Genomic DNA, 17114 nt, shown 5'->3' with positions numbered 1-17114 from the left:
CGAACAGAACCTTATCCTAGAAAAAAAGGGAAGGAAGAAAGATAGGATGTGAGCGATGGTTTCAGCTCGGTTTAAATGTCAATACAACGCAAAGAAAACAAAAAGAAGGATGAACATAGTGGACAGAATGGACCAGACACGAAGGAGAAGCAGAATCTAATCTTGTCTGTACGTGAGCCGCTGAATAAAGCGTTGTGTGTTTTATTGCACAATCTGTCAACATGAATCCAGAAAGAAGAGAAAAAGAATGGATGCCCCTGTGCAACAGCGGCCAAAGCTCTTGTTTCCTATCTTTTCTGTTGGAAAAAAGAAGAAGAAGCACAGAATATATAGCCTGAAGGCATGGTCTGCTATTTCTGCCCAGACTAGTCCATGCCATAATCAGCAAGTCTGCGATCTCATCAGTCGAGTAAACTTCAGGCTCTTGATAATCCTAAATTCAAAAAAGAAGAAGAAAACTCATAGAATTATCACTCAAAAGCCCGAAATGCACTCTGATCAGACCTCACCTCACCTCTCCTGACAGGGAAAAAAAATGGAGTTCAAGGAACCAAAAATCATAAAAACATTTTTTATATTAGAAAAAAGGAATTCGGTTTTTCACCAAAAGATCGAACAAAAAATCAAATTTTGTTTTCCAACAGAAGATTAATGCCTATGTACTCAACAAAGCCAAAACCCACGGACCACCACCGCAACCCATCTCCCCTTGCAGTTCTCACCTCTCTCTCGAGAGAGAGAGAAAAAACGACCATTGAACCTGTTACTAATAAAACCACAAACCACGGCATAGCCGTCAACAAAGAAACGATCCAGCTGCCAGGAGCAAAAAAAAAAAAAGGAACACGAAAACCGAAAGCCAGTCCGCTTGCCTCTTTGACTTTTCAGTCTCGAAAGAAATCAATACCCGAGGAAACTGGGCCTCATCAGTAGGTATAATAATCAAGTAATAGCATCTGCTAAGCTAACATCGGATAATTTGACGTCGGTGGGTAAATGAGTTTAATCCAGGTGATGTAATTTGTGCATGAAAATAAGTTGTTGCAAATCCCTTTCACTTTCACATGCATTTTCAATTCAGAATCCAACCCTTTGAACCCATTTTGATTACTTGTATCGCTGAACAAACATAATAAACGAGGGCCTAGAAGGAGCCTTGGAAACCCACCGGCCGGCCATCACAACGGGATCAATCCTTGCTAGAGGTGGCAGCGGCTGAGCGGCTCAGCTTCAAACCAAAGTAAACAGACGGAGAATTAAAGGGAGCTGCCGATCGCCTAGACATGAAGGGGCACTGGACATGTCCACTCACCGGTTCTTTTTCCTCGTAGGGCCTCGAGTACTTGAGCTTCTCGACTTGACATCACTTTTCCATGAAGAAAAGGATTTTGTTGTATTCGTATTTAGGTTGATGACTAGGCCACAATCTATGTAGTTAAAGCAGAGTCCTGCTCGCATGTTTATTTTTTCTTTTTTTTATTATATCTATTCTCGATTTCAACAAAAAAAAAAAAAAAAATTTTGTTGTATTCGTATTTAGGTTGATGACTAGGCCACAATCTATGTAGCTAAAGCTAAAGCCTGCTCGCATGTTTACTCTTTCTTTTTTTTATTATATCTATTTTTGATTTCAACAAAAGAAGAAAGAAAAAGGAAAGGATTTTGTTGTATTCGTATCTAGGTTGATGACTAGGCCACAATCTATGTAGCTAAAGCTAAAGCCCTGCTCGCATGTTTATTCTTTCTCTTTTTTATTATATCTATTCTCGATTTCAAAAAAAAAAAAACAAAAAGGATTTTGTTTCCCTTTTTTGCTGGTAAAAAAAGGCACTTGCCAAAAGATCAACAATGGCGTGCAAATTGCCAAAGTCAAATTGAGAGGGCCCAAAGCGGCCGCAAAAGGCAGTAGCTTTTCGCTAGACATGATAAGGATTCCTGATAATTTGCAGTTGAGCCATTAATTAATTCTACTAATTTTCGCAGTTGCTTGTGAATTATGTCAACTTGTTTGAAAAAAGCAAAGCACTTTGGTTACTCTCTAGAACGTATCATGTTTCTTGTGACTCTGTGGATCCTAAATACAAAAAAGAATAGACCATGCCATAATCAGCAAGTCTGCGATCTCATCAGTCGAGTAAACTTCAGGCTCTTGATAATCCTAAATTCAAAAAAGAAGAAGAAAACCCATAGAATTATCACTCAAAAGCCCGAAATGCACTCTGATCAGACCTCACCTCACATCTCGAAAAAGTTGAATAACCCAACTTTAAAAGTTGAATAACCACCAACTCGAAAAAGCTAGGCGTAGAACAAGCATTAATAATGCTTGACCAGGAAAATCAAAAAGCCACTTTGATCCACCTTGAGGATAGACCACGACCAGGGGTTTCAGATCAAGCAAGGTTCCGACTAATGATGTTAACTGGTGACCATGAATCATCCCCTTGTTCTCTGTGCCCCACAAGAGAGCCTAGAAGGAGCACAACTTTCTCCCACCAACACCATCATCATCCCTCTGATAATATCGGCCCAAAGGCGCATTGAAACTGTTCCTATCTCGTTCCCCCACTAATGGGACGATTCGAGTCCACTTTGAGGATAAGCTTCTGGTAACCCTTATCCCGAGTAACCACTAAACCTATTTTTACAGCCCACAGCTCAGCTCTCGCCAGAACACAATGAAAATGACCTTGCCGATCTCTAACAATCCCACCTCTCTGCTTCACCTGGGTAGGCACTACAGCTTCAAGTTTTATCCATTCGTAGGTTAACCAATCGCCAGAACACAATGAAAAAAATTAAGTCCTTCTATAGGTAGGTGGAGAATGAATAAGGTGTGGAGGCAGAGAGGAGGAGAGATAAAGAAAGGCAAGAAGAATGAGATTGAGTGGGATGACTAGGTCATGTTTGGACATGTTTGGATTTGGTAGATCGAATATGTAATGCAAGGGACCATATTATAGGACGAAGCTAGATTAATCAAACTCAAAAGAGTTAGGTCAGGTATAAACTGTCACCATAATTTGTTAAAGAACATAGAGATGACTTGAAGGAACACGTGTTTTCTTGCATTTTACTTGGACAAATCAGTTTTATGAGTTGCTTCAAATCCTTTAAAGCAATTACATGTCTCATACACAGAAAAACTAAAAGGTTGCCTGGATCCATTTCCATAACAGTGGCTGCATCCACAATTTGGATTTGGGGTGGCAGTGCAGTCCTCCAGCAGCTTCTGTTTCCCTGCAAAAGATAGGTAATGTTATTCATGGTCATAAAAAACTGATCGAGCGAAGAATCCAAAACAGCATAACTAAAGGAGCATAGCATAAGAGCATTGATATCTTGAAGCAATGGTTAGAAGTATGAACACCCAGCACCATTATGAACACCCAGCCATGATGAACACCCAGCCAGCCTAACTTGTGGAGAAATTGATATCTTGAAGCGATGGTTAGAAGTATGAAGGCCACTCTCGCTAGAATGAATTTCTGCAATTGCATATCATTAGTTTGTTTACTTTGAAAAAATAAAAAAGAAAGAAGGGGAGGAGCACCTCTAAATCCATCATATCCATAAGCATGGCTTCCAATGCTTCGATTCCCATGTCGTGCTCCTATCCATAGTCTGCTAATTCATTTCATTCAACCAATCAGTTAATAAAAACATAGATATTAGCATATGCCCCATCACTGCAACACTCCTCCACCGGGGAGGACCTATCAACCAACCAATATAGGTAATAATAAACAATTAATTCAAAGATCCATTTAAGAAAATTACCAGTCAAGGTCGTTAATTTTAATCTCCTTCTGTCTCTCCCTTCCTCCAGGTCGCGGTTGCTATTTTTTTTCTTTGTAGTAGAAGATTAATGCCTCTGTACTCCACAAAGCCAAAACCCACCGACCGCCACAGCAACCCATCTCCCCTGGCACCGATCCCACACTTAACGCACCGCAACCCATTTTTTTTTAGGTCTCATTTGCTCACGATTGCTAATCAAACTCAAAAAAGTTAGGTCTGATCCATCACTTGTTTTGGATGCTCAGTCTTAAACACACTAAATCTCTATTTGATCTCATTGTTTTGGACCTTGACTTCTCGCTAAGTTTCTCTGTTGCGTTAACCCCTGCAATCATGGGCCTTCAAGAGGAGGAAACCTTTTTAGTACAAAGTATGTCTGATCCATCACTTGACAATTTCATTTGCAATTAGGGTTTGAAGTGAAACTGTCATCATAATTTGTTAAAGAACATGGAGTTGACTTGAAGGAGCTAGAGTTCTAGAGTTTTCTTGCATTTTTCGTGGACAATAATATTTCTTAATTTCTTGAGATGAAAGATTGACAACAGTCTATCTTCAGTAATTTTATTCAAAAAAGAACAGGAAAAAAAAAAACTATATTTTTCATAAGGTTAGAACATGTTGGCACAACGGGACTGGATAAGGTAGGGCAGCTGCATTTTGGATAGGCATGTATTGACCGGTGATTGTTGCTTTAGGAGATCGACCTGACCTGACATGCATTTTAATCATGTCTTAAACTACCAACAAAATCTCAGAAACTACTTGGCTGATCTGTTCATATTTTCCCTTCAGCAATTACATGTCTCATACACCGAGAAACTAAAAGGCTGTCTGGATCCAAAGTAAAGCTCCTTGAATCTTGATCCTTGTCACAAAAATTAAGTGGTTTGATCCATTTCCATAACAGTAGCTGCAAAAAAGATGATTAAGACCACGGCTGCATCCACAATCTGGATTCGGGGTAGCAGTGCAGACCTCCAGCAGCTTCAGTTTCCCTGCAAATGATAGGTAATGTTATTCATGGTGATAAATGGCAGGAGCAAGGGAAGATAGTTCCTGGGGGGGAAAAGTTGTGCTCTATCTTGAAAATAGAAGAAGTGCCTGCACCTGCGATCTCCATCAACCAACTAAATCTCAGAAAGAAAAGAAAGAATGGATGCCTCAGAGCAACAGCAGCCACAGATCTTGTCTGCCATCTTTTCTGTTGGGAAAAAAAAAAAGGCCACATAATTACAAGGCGATCATGATGACAGCTTAATCAAATATAAAAGATTGAAACTTTTAAACTTAATGACAATATTATCGATTTTGTTAGAAAATAAAACGTGTTAGGGCAAAGTTTTGCTGGCTGCTATCAATTATGATGCCATGTTGGAATCGATTTCCACGGCAAACTTTAGCAGATAAAATAATAATTTAGGGAGATTGAGCATACACAGCAAACCATATATAGATCTTGATAGAACTTAACAGCTTCCTGTCCACCTCTTTTTCCCACTGAAAAAAAAAATGATTGAGCTATCAACACTGTTAATCATATCAATTACAAAAGAAATTATTGATGAAATATTCTGCTAGTATTTTTTAGAGAGTTCAAGAACTGTTCATTTTTCAATTGTATTGTTCATTGTTACTCTTTACAGACAAAATCACCAACGGATTGAAAAGTCGTCGGTGTTATTTAAAGGTTTTTTTAAAAAAAATTAATTAATTCAAAACTTTCATTTAAATATTATAAACGGAATCACCGACGGATTGAAAAATCATCAATGATTGTTGGCGGTTTCTGAAAACTTTTTATGGAATTGAAAATTTAAATTAAATATTACAGACGAAATTATCAACAGAATAATTAAAAAATATTAATATTTAATTATTTGTCTGTCAAACCATCGTTAACGCGCCTCAATAAAAAGCCCGAATCCCCTTATTTCACAAGAGACAGACTCATTTCTTATTTTTATTCTTCTTCTTCTACTTCTCTTTTCTTCTTCTTTTTTCTTTATATAAAAAACATCAATATCTATTTCTTTCTCTTCTCTTCTCCTTTATGCTCGAGTATGTCTTCTTCTTCTTTCTTCCTTTATCCTCTTAGTTTTTTTAATTAATATGATTTACGGAAAAAAAATTCGCTCCTTAGCTTCACTTGCAACTACATTAAGGTAAGATTTTTCTTTTTTTCATGATTTTTTTCACTATATTTGTTTTTTATTTTATTTTTAATTGTTTTTTTTCTTAGTAATTGTATGAATGTTGTTGTGAGATTTTTTTTTCATATGAGATCAATTTTTAATTGATTTATTTAATTGATTTTTCAATTTTTAGCAATCTCAACTTTATTTTTTTATATGAATTTTTTTAATTGAATTATTTTTTCGTTTTATTTATTTGTTGCAAATTTGTTTGAGTTGATTTTCTTCTTCTTTTTTCCAAGCATTTTGAGTATATATTATAGAGTGTTGATTTCAGTTAATTTAATTATTTTATAATTTTAAAAATGAATTTTTTAAAAATATTTTTGAATAATTACCGACGGTATTTTTTGAGGGATATACCGACGGTATTTTTCGAGGGATATACCAACAGAATGAAATGGGTAATTTTTTTTTTATGCGTCTATTCTGTCAATAAATTCATCGGTAATTATTTTTTTTATTACCAATAGATTTACTGACAAATAAAAAATTACCGATGAAAGATTTACCGGCGGAGAATTTCCTTCAGTGATTTTGTTGGTAAATTAATTACTAATGGAATATGTATTTTACATCGATGAAAAAATTCCGCTAATAAAATTGTTAAATATTGTATTGAAACGTTGGAAATTTCAATTGCAATTCAAATTCTTACTAGTACACAAATAATTCAAATTTAAAGGATTTGTATTTGATATTTGCCACTTATTGGATAAAGAAACCCATCCCTCCTTCCTCCAATTGTGAATTAATTTCTCACATTATCTAACACCAAAAATGCTTCAGAGGACACATTATATATAAATTTTAGTGTTTTAATCCGAATTTAGTTAATTTTATATCTTTGTGCTTAGTGCTGTCCTGATGTGCTTATGCTGCTACTGCTACGTCGTGGACTGAAGGCTTTTTTAAATTTCAAAAAACATTAATGACTGTGAGAACCTTTCAATAACCCTACGGACACGCACACGTTAGATGAGCAGCAGCATGGAAAAAAAAAATAGTCGCGAAAAGGAATGGTAGCGGCGCGACTCGAAGCAATACATATCTGGGCGTCAAATAGCATTTTATAAAAAATTAAAATATTTTTGTTTAAAATTATTTTTTATATTTTAATATGTTAACATTAAAAATATTTTTTTAAATAAATATATTATTTTTATATATTTTTAAATAAAAAATCATTTTAAAAAATAACTACTAATACAATATCAAATACTATCAACTAGTACTATTCTTGGCTTGTAATTGTCCTCAGCATTTTTGCTAAAAGGTTATATACTGCAGGTGTATTAATTTTATTAGCGTGATATTGTTTGAAATAGAAGAGATAAAAATATTAAAGATAAAAATTACATTTTTTTTTATTTTCTTCTTATTTTGAAAAGATAAAAACTCATTTCAAAACTATTTTAAAAATATATTTATTTTATATTTTTATTTCTTTAATCAAACAAGTTCGATGAAACTCTTAAAACCAATTATTTACAAAGATGTCCTCCGAGTTAACTTGTGAAGCAAGACATTTAGTTAGATGTCACAATGATAACTTGCAGGGGGTCCTAAACATGCTTTTAACCTCGTTCGACAATGCCACGTTTGATAAGAACTTAGTGTTGCTGACCCAAAATGGGTCCATGGGCTTATTGGTTTGGATTGGTTGCCCTTTTATTTTCCTCATTTAGTTAGATATCACAAAGAAAAAGCCCAAACTTCCTTATCTGCTTTGACGATTTTAATTGAAGATATTAGTCTGACTCCAACACAAAATTCACACCATAAAAAGTACAAATTAAAATGCTCTGGTCTCGAATTTTGTATTATTTAGAAAGCAGATCAAACATCTATCTTCAGCAATACAGTTGAAAAAACCAAAGACAAAGGGTCGAGACGCCTGAGTACTTCATGGATTGCTACCTCGATGAATCTGCATTTAATACGAAAACATTAATATTGGAAAATTAGAAGAATCTCATTTGTATGAATCAGCTTCAACTTCTTATGGTACCTCCTTATTTCCCAGCATGGACGCTCCTTTCTCCCATTTCAATATCCACCTCTAATTTCCCGGCGCAGTTCCGGCGCTTGAAGAATACGTAAACTACGATAGCAAGAAGGAGCATGATGAGGGCACCAGCACCTCCTCCTTTAGCAGCTGAGGAGTAGCCTCCTGTGGCCGAGTCTTGTGTAGGGGGGTTTAGGGTGTAACCATCCATGGCTCGGAACTTCAAAAAGGAATGATTAATTAGAGAAAAAAAAGAAAAGAAAAGCAGTAATGTCTCAAGTGAGATTAGAAAGAGATAGTATTGATAGCATTACCAAATTTAAGGAAAAAACACAGGAGGGGACAAGTTAGCAGAGCAAGAGTACTGGATGCTTAATTTTGAGAGCAAGGAGATGTATGCATAGCAAGGAGGAAGTCCTTGTCTTCTTAAATAGAACTGGTTGACTGTTGTAGCATGGTGCGCAGGTGGGGGAACACCTTTGACCAGAATTTTTGAGCTTTGACTCGTTTCCGTGGGTAGATTTTGGAATGCAGGCGACAGCACGTATCCTCCTACTTTAATTTGCCATTTATCTTTCCACGTATACACCTGAACCCCAAAGATCTCACCTCTCTCCACTCATCAAAGACTACCTAGCCACTAGCCAGTCCTATCGACTCCTCCGATATTCATTACCGCACTAGATTGCTCCACCTAAATCCATCCTAAATAGTTCCTCCAAAATTTTTTGGGTTATATCCAATACATTTTAGGTATATCCTGAGTTTCCAATGAAGCCATAATTAAAAAATTGATAATATATATATATATGTAATTTTTTTTTTTTTTTTTTTGAAATTGTATCTAAAATACCCACAATGCCTGTTATTACAATGCTAGAATTTATACGGAAAAATAATAATAACAACAGGTGCTCATGTGGAGATATATAGTTGATCTGTCTGGGTTTCGGTTTTTGATTTTCTCCTACTCCAATCAAAACATATGAACTTATATTATGATAAGTAGTATATCCAATGAGATAATCATGAATTATAATTATTTTATTGTGAATAATAGGACTAACCTTTAAAACAAATATTTATTGAGACACCTTGTTAATTTATAAAAAAAAAGACATTTAAATAGACATTACTATGTATCCTAACATTAAAAAACATAGAACTACTGTCTTATTGATGAAATCTATTTTTTTTTCTTCTGGGTTGATTGTTAGATAAATTATATGTTTATATTTTTGTGTTATATTATTTATCTTGAATGTTTAGATCATGAACGTTATTTTATAATTGATTGGAATTTTAGAATGATTTTTCTTTTTTAAACAACTTAATGAGACTAAAATTATATCTTTTAACATGTCAATGAAGAATATAAAAGATCTAACTTAAGATAAAAATGCGTTAAATAAATAAAAACTATAAAATCATTTTCTATATAAGAAAAAAACTTATTTTGTTTTTCACCGAAAAATAACAAATTGGATTCTAAAAATTGAAAAACCGAATCACATTTTAGTTCTTCAATTTTGATTTTGATTTGTAAAGGTTTGATTAACTATAAATTAAATCGAATCTATTGAAACCAAAAGTGAATAACTGAATATTCACTCTTATATGAAAGGAATGCTCTTACACCTTTAGCAAGAAAAGTTACGATAACTTTGCATATTAAAGTGAATGAACATATATATATATATATATATATATATATATATATATATATATACCAACTCACAAACCTCATGTTGAGTGAATATTATTCTTACCCTATATATGAACCATGCTTTTATGGATCAAAGAAATTCTTGCTTGTGTGAAAGGGATGCTCTTAATTACACCTCATATTAAAGAAAAATTTGCCTTAGCCACTGTGATCGTGGACCTTCAAGAGGAGGAAATCTTATTAGTACAAAGTATGTCTGATTTATCACTTAGAAATTTCACTTGCAATTAAGGTTTGAAGTGAAACTGTCACCATAATTTATTAAAGAACCTGGAGATGACTCAAAGGAAATCGAGTTTTCTTGCATTTTACTTGGACAATATGGGTATTTATTCTTTTATGTTACGATCAAGCACTAACTTGGAAATCCCATAAACTAAGTTGGAAAAAAATATATTCGCGGAATAAATAAAAAGAAAGAAAGATAAGTAACATTTAAAATCCCTATTATCAACTTGATATAAAATTAGTTGAATTTTGTAATTCAAAGTTGCTGGGATGGACACGTTTGTTGTAACTCTAACACAAGTCCAGACAATCATATTAATATAAGCTGAAAGAGATTTTTTTTTCTTGAGTAAATTCACACAATCTTATTATAAGCTGAAATCTTAATTTTTACTTTAATGAATGAAGTCGATTTTAATACAATTAAATTTAACAATTTTAGCGATAAAATATTTTGTTTATATTTACTTTGTCATTCTATCAGCGTGTATTATATTAACTAATTCATGAATGAAAAATATTTGTTTTCTATTGATACTTTTATCAGTAAAACACATAAAAAAATCCAATAATTTTATGAACGGAAAATATACAAAAACAATTACCTACTAGAATATACTAACAAATTGAGTTTGTTAGTAACGCCATTCATAATAATCAAAATATATATTTTTAAAAAAAATTATTGAAAAAAAAATAGTTAAAAAAATAAAATTATGTAAAATTAAAGAATATAAAAATAAAATTTTTTAATATAAAAGTTAAATATTCATTATAAATTTATATATTTAAATAAAATTATTTCTCTGATTTTTAGGAGTTTCCGTGTTTTTATATTTATTTTTTAAATATAAAAATAAATCATCAGTTTGGCTGGCTAGAAATGAAGCAAAATAACTGTGAAGGAGTGGAAATGGCTGCGAATGGACTATCGAACGTTTACTTTCTTGGTATTAGTGTTTTTTTTTTTTTTTTTAATGAGATTAGACAGAGGACTATTTAATTACATAATAATGACTTTATAGATTAGCTGTTTGATGATCAAAATAATATTTTGATTTTAAAAAAAAAATTATTTTTAATATTAACATATTAAATATATAAAAATACTAAAAATTATATTTAAAAAATAGTTCTTTTACAAATCTAAATTATTTCATCATGTAACATCATTGATGTTAGTGTTAATACTTTGTTAACAATTGTAAAAGGCTAAAATAAAATAGTACTATGATAAGGAAGTTAAACTGCACTAAGCATAGATTAAGGTTTTATTAACATTCCTAGCAGTCACCTTGATTCAATTTTACATCGTTTTCCTTTTCTCTTAGGTATTAATTCCAGACACGAGCAAATTTCATCTGAAATATTAAAGTAACATATATATATATATATATATATATAGTTTAATAAAACTATTCCAGGATTCTCTTCATTTGTCTCAATTTTTGCGTGTAATTTTTCCTGATCGTGAGATGATATCCTCAATGAAATTGTCTTGGCTTTTGAGGAATTAAACCGTACCTAGCTAGCAGAAAAATATCTTGTCTGGGAACATTTTTTATGGTAGATAATGTGAGTCTAATTCACAATTGGGGCAAGGAAGAATATGTTTCTAATCTAATATGAGGCAACTTACCAAATAGAAATATCTTTTGAATTATAAGAAACATTTCTTTGCGCACAAGTAAGAATTTGACCTGAAAAAATATTGCAAGGCTTAGCAATTTCAATTTCAATTGTGCGCACAAGGAAGAATATGTTTCTAATCTCATATGAGGCAACTTACCAAATAGAAATATCTTTTGAACTAATATTAATCTTAAAGCATAATTTCCTCCCTATCCTAAATAATATTCTAATAATATTTTTTAGATTTTCTTTATTTTTAATAGTTTTAAAAAAAGTAGTGTTTTTTTTTTAAAAAAAAAAAACCAAACACATTGCACGTTTCACACGGGTACGTATCGGGTACGTATAAATTCCATGTTTAACTAAGAACGCAGGAAAACCAAAAAAGCTTTTTTTATTTCATAGGACATGAGCAGTGCACATGCAAAATTGAAGGGGAGATTTTTTTATTCTAACTAAAAAAACATAATGAAAAAATTAAAGAAAAAGCCCACAATAATTCCTTATCTGCTTTGAGGATTTTAGTTGAAGATATTAGTTGAACTCCGACACAATATGCACACAATTATTTATATATAAGTAAAAATTAAAATGGTCTGATCTTGAACTTTTTATTATGAGAAAAAAGATCAAATATTTATCTGCAGCAATAAAGTGGATATTAATTTGTATGAATCTTAATCAGCTTCAACTTCTTATTAATTACATGCTTATTTCTGAACATGGAAGTGCATGGCTTTCAGAGTCCCTCTATTCGCTTGGAATCACCACCAACAATATCTATTGCACTGATCAGATTTCCAGGTGCAAGGAGGAGAGAGATGAGACCGTCTCCTCCTTTAGCAGCTATGGAGTAATATGTGTTCTCACTTCCTTTTTCGCTGGGTAATTTTCTTCAAACCATAGGTGATACGTATTTGCAGCAATTGGTTCCGGACAAACTTTAATCCACCCTTCCGGGCCACTAAAATATAAGATATTCCGGACAAACTTTAACCTATGCTTCCAGTATCTCTCTCTATATATCTCAGTGAATCATTATGTCGCTTTGCTTCAAAATTAAGTATCCTCCTACAACAGTACATTATATAGTTTATATTACTTTTTTTAATATATATTTCCAAATCAAATCTTTTTACTTTTACAATTTACATGGAGTCACACTATTTTTTTATTTAATTTTTATTAATTAAAATAAAATAATAAGCTTTAATATCATATAAATAATTATTTTAAGTCAAAAACTTACACTTGTAGATAAGATTTAAAACATTATTTATATTAATATTTAATTGTTACTAATATATTAAATCTTTGGCTATAAAGCAAAGTTGAAGCATAGATTTTCGAGAAAAAAAAATAGAAATGTTAATTAATTAACATATATTTCGTTCCGACATTAAAAAAAAAAAAAACCCTTTCTTTTAACATTATTATTTTTCATATTATCTCCCTGCGAAATTTGCTTTCCAAGTACGAGATAAATGTTCTCATTTTCATGATATTATTTATTATAGACGCGACTTTCTAAGATAAAAGCTGCCTTAGGAACGAGGAGCTTCCCCTCTTCTAAGAGTCTCCTCTTTCTTTTTCTTTCTAGGCTGATAGTAGCCCTTCCTCCCCGAAGAGAAAGTAGGGTCACCTCTATCCTTCTCGATCGGAGCACAATATAGATTGCCTCCCACTACACGAGCGATTTCACGTTGGATTTTGATGGCATAGAACTCACAGATGTTTTTTATATCTGAGAGCCTTTTCCAAATGCCATGACAGTACTGAAAAGATCTTAAGGGGTGCTAAACAGCCAGGCTAACCCCTTTGATCGTGGCGCTGATCGGAGGGGTTCAACATTCTAGCCAGAATATAAAAATATAGTTATTCTTTGTTTTTTAAATTACTTGCAATTGATCCTCTTATTATTTGTTTTATTTATGAAAATATGAAAAGAGATATTTGTAAGAGAATATGTATTATTTACGAGGATAAAAAAGAAAGAAAGAAAAGTAACGGTTAATTAAATTTCTTTTATCGCTTTATGAAATTTTTTTTACATATATATTACATGTAGATATATAATAATTAGTTGAAGTTCATAATGTAAAATTGTTGAGTTGGAGACATTAGTTGTACTCCAACACAAAATTTAGACATGCTGTCAGCTTTTGGTTTCTTTCTTTTTTTCAAAATACAAGACTACAAATCCAGAAGCTTGCTAAAATCGAGGGGACGTGAAAGTAAAAATATAGTTATTCTTTGAGCACTTGGTGGGTGTGCCTTCGATGATTTGGCTATATTTTTATTTACTTATTAACGACCTGTGTTTAGGAATGGGTGTAGCTGTTTTTTTCAAGTATATTAAGGTTGTATTTTTAAAATTTTTATTTTTAATATTAATATAAAAAAATTAAAATTTTAATATTTTTTAAAATAAAAATAAATAAATAGAGACATATCAAACACATTTTTGTTATGGATGATGAATTTAGAGGTGCTCCTCCCTTTCTTATTTTTTCAAAGTAAACGAACCAATGATCTGCAATGGCAGAAATTCATTCTAGCGAGAGTGGCCTTAATACCTCTAACCATCGCTTCAAAATGTGTTGTGTGTGTGAGGCATAAATCAAAGCTATTTCCCAGGATCTTCTTTGTTATAAAGGATCTTCTTTGTAAGACACTTCAAGATTCAAAGAATAAGACACAATAGGCCGCACCAGAAGAGAAGAAAGAAAACATTAAATAAAGGGTACGGAAATAATGTAATATAAAAAAAATTAAAAAAAAAAACTTTCCTTTAAACAAAAATTTAACCTCTTTTACTCTTTCTTCTCTCTCGTGATGTTTCTTAACTCTTAAAGCTTGGAAGCATTGTTTATTTTTAGCAAGTATCCATATTTTTATTTTTGTAAAAACATCAATTTATGTTAAATATTTTTTTTTAAAATGATGTGTTTCGATTTTCTTATGCATGTCTTGGATAAGATGATTTTGAATTTCAAAATTAGATGTTAACAATCTAACTTTAAACAAATTTAAACTGGTTGAGTTATCAAATAATCTTGATGTTTTAAATGCAAAAAATAACTTAACAACTTAACCCCAGACTAGGTCTAAAACACGATACAACAAGGATAAGCTAAAAAAGGCATAAAATTAGGAGGGATGAATAAATGGTTAAAATGACGTGTTCTTTTCTTAACCATCAATCAGATTACAGTCTAAATTATGAGAAATGCATTTATCATGAAGAGGTAGATTTAGTCTCCATGCTAAAAAAAGAAAATAGAAAAGGAAAGTAGGGACAAAATCTCAACAGTTTCTTCTGAACTGTTTTTTATTTTATTTGAAATGCATAATAAACAAACAAAGAGCTTTTTTTATTATTATTTTTATCTGTATTTTAGAATTGACCAACCTATAAACAAAATAGAGTTGCAGATAGTAATAAATTAAGAATTAGAGAGAGAGATTCTCTCTTTCCATGTGTCGGCGATGACACGGACGGTGCGAGTAAAGAAAGAAAGCAAATGAAGATAGAGAGTGGATCCCTCAATCTTTCCATGCTATCAATTCAATGAGGTCTTGGAATTATATGGTCCCTATTTTGACTCTTATAGTGGCATGAAAATTATTATGCCTACGCACCTGGCTTCTTAGCATCAACAAGAATCTATACAAAGTAGCACAGGGGTCCAAATTCACGTCTTTTGATTTCTTTTCCATTGGACAGTTCCTAATCCTGTCCACATGTATCCATTTAACTTAATTTTGTTTATATATATAAACTACTTGGCTCTGTTTATATTTTCCATTCAAACTACGGCAAAGTCAATAATCTCTTAATTTTATGAATAAGGAGATGTTCGTATGCCTGACATTATTTTTATTAAAAGAATAGGAATGGAATTATTATGCCTTTACACAAACAATTCATGATTTTAATGTTTTAATATATAGATTTGAAGTTTAAACAATACTTTGTGGTTTTATAATTAATGAATAAAGATTTAGATATTTTTTTAGCTTAAATTCATTTTTTTAGTTAAATTAATAAAAAAAACACTCTCGTTTTATTTTGAATGTAAATCACTTTCTAGAAGTTGTGAAAAAATTTAGAAATGTCATATTATTTGTTGATTATATCAAATTTGGTCCTCAAACTTTTGATTGCTATGGATATTTTATTTTGAATATTTGTTTTTCAATTTCATCCCTTAAAATTTAATTTTTATATTAACTTTGATCCTCATTTTTATTTTGCTTTTTGCTTATTATTTTTTAATTGAAATTTTTTATCTATCAAATTTGATTCTCATTCTTTTGATTATTTTTTATTTTATTTGAAATAATTTATGAAATGTTAATTATTATTATTTTAATTTCTTCATCTCTTAATTTTTTTATTTTTTTAGATTTGATCTTTATTATTTTGATTATTATTTATTTTATTTGAGATAATTTATAAAATTATATTTTTTTTTTCAATTTCATTCTCATTCAACTTTTTAGTTTATAAGATTTGTTCCTTATTATTTTAGTAAACTTGAAAAAAATAAAAATCAATAAGTTATTTTTCAGCTCATTTTCCATGACATAACCAAATATTATAAAGTGTTTTCCAACTTATTTTTAATTACACTATTAAATATTGAAAAATAATTCATTTTTCTAAAATTTATTTTTTTAAAAAAATTACTTTTCAATAAATATGCCTAAATAAACCCTCTTTTTCCTTAACTTTTCCACCGATAAGCTGCCTCCATCACTGTTAGGATATTAGTTAAAATCCTAGTCTAATATCTAATTAAGTAGGCATTAATGTTAAAAACTAAATATATAGAAATTTAACATTAATTATGGCTATTATATTTCTTTGAAAATAAACTGTAAGTAATTTTACTATTAAGAATGTTGGTACCTCGAACCAGAATACCAGGAGCTTATGATTATGGAATGGATTTTTTTTATTTTTTTAATTAAAAAAATTAAAATTAAAATAAATAGAAATAAGAAAAAATATTAAATTTGATAAAAAAAAAATTAAATATCAATGAATAAAATTAAAAATAAATAAATAAAATTCAATACAATTAAATGATTAAGCAACTTTAAAGCCAGCACACCTGGAAAAAGAAAACATAGTTATTCTAGCCAGGCTAACCCCTTTTAAGAGGGGAAGAAAACATAGTTATCCAAAGAGGCTAACCCCTTTGATCGTGGCGTTGATCAGAGGGGTTCAATATTCTAGCCAGAATATAAAAATATAGTTATTTTTTTATTTTTTTAATTACTTGCTATTGATCCTCCTATCATTTTTTTTTTTATGAAAATATGAAAAGAAATATTTGTAAGAGAATATGTATTATTTACGAGAATCAAAAAGAAAGAAAGAAAAGTAACGGTTAATTAAATTTCTTTTATCGCTTTATGAAATGTCTAAACCCACCAAGCAAAAGAAGAGGGAAAGGAAGAATCTTGTTCCGCTTAAAAGTTTTGCATCCTTTTATCTTTTTCTGTGCTTGGGCAA

General features: G+C 31.2%; 1 long non-coding RNA gene across 1 annotated transcript; it reads right to left on the bottom strand.

The window, feature by feature from the left end:
* Positions 1 to 3344: 3344 nt before the first annotated feature.
* On the bottom strand, positions 3345 to 4226 carry LOC140956199 (uncharacterized). The gene is made up of 3 exons (XR_012171322.1): positions 3781 to 4226; positions 3554 to 3624; positions 3345 to 3488 (listed from the first exon to the last, which is right to left on the bottom strand). It is a non-coding gene; the product is annotated as an uncharacterized lncRNA (long non-coding RNA).
* Positions 4227 to 17114: the final 12888 nt, after the last annotated feature.

This window comes from Populus alba, chromosome 12, assembly GCF_005239225.2.
Source record: "Populus alba chromosome 12, ASM523922v2, whole genome shotgun sequence".
Lineage (NCBI taxonomy): Eukaryota > Viridiplantae > Streptophyta > Magnoliopsida > Malpighiales > Salicaceae > Populus > Populus alba.
This window is presented reverse-complemented; position numbering and strand designations above follow the sequence as displayed.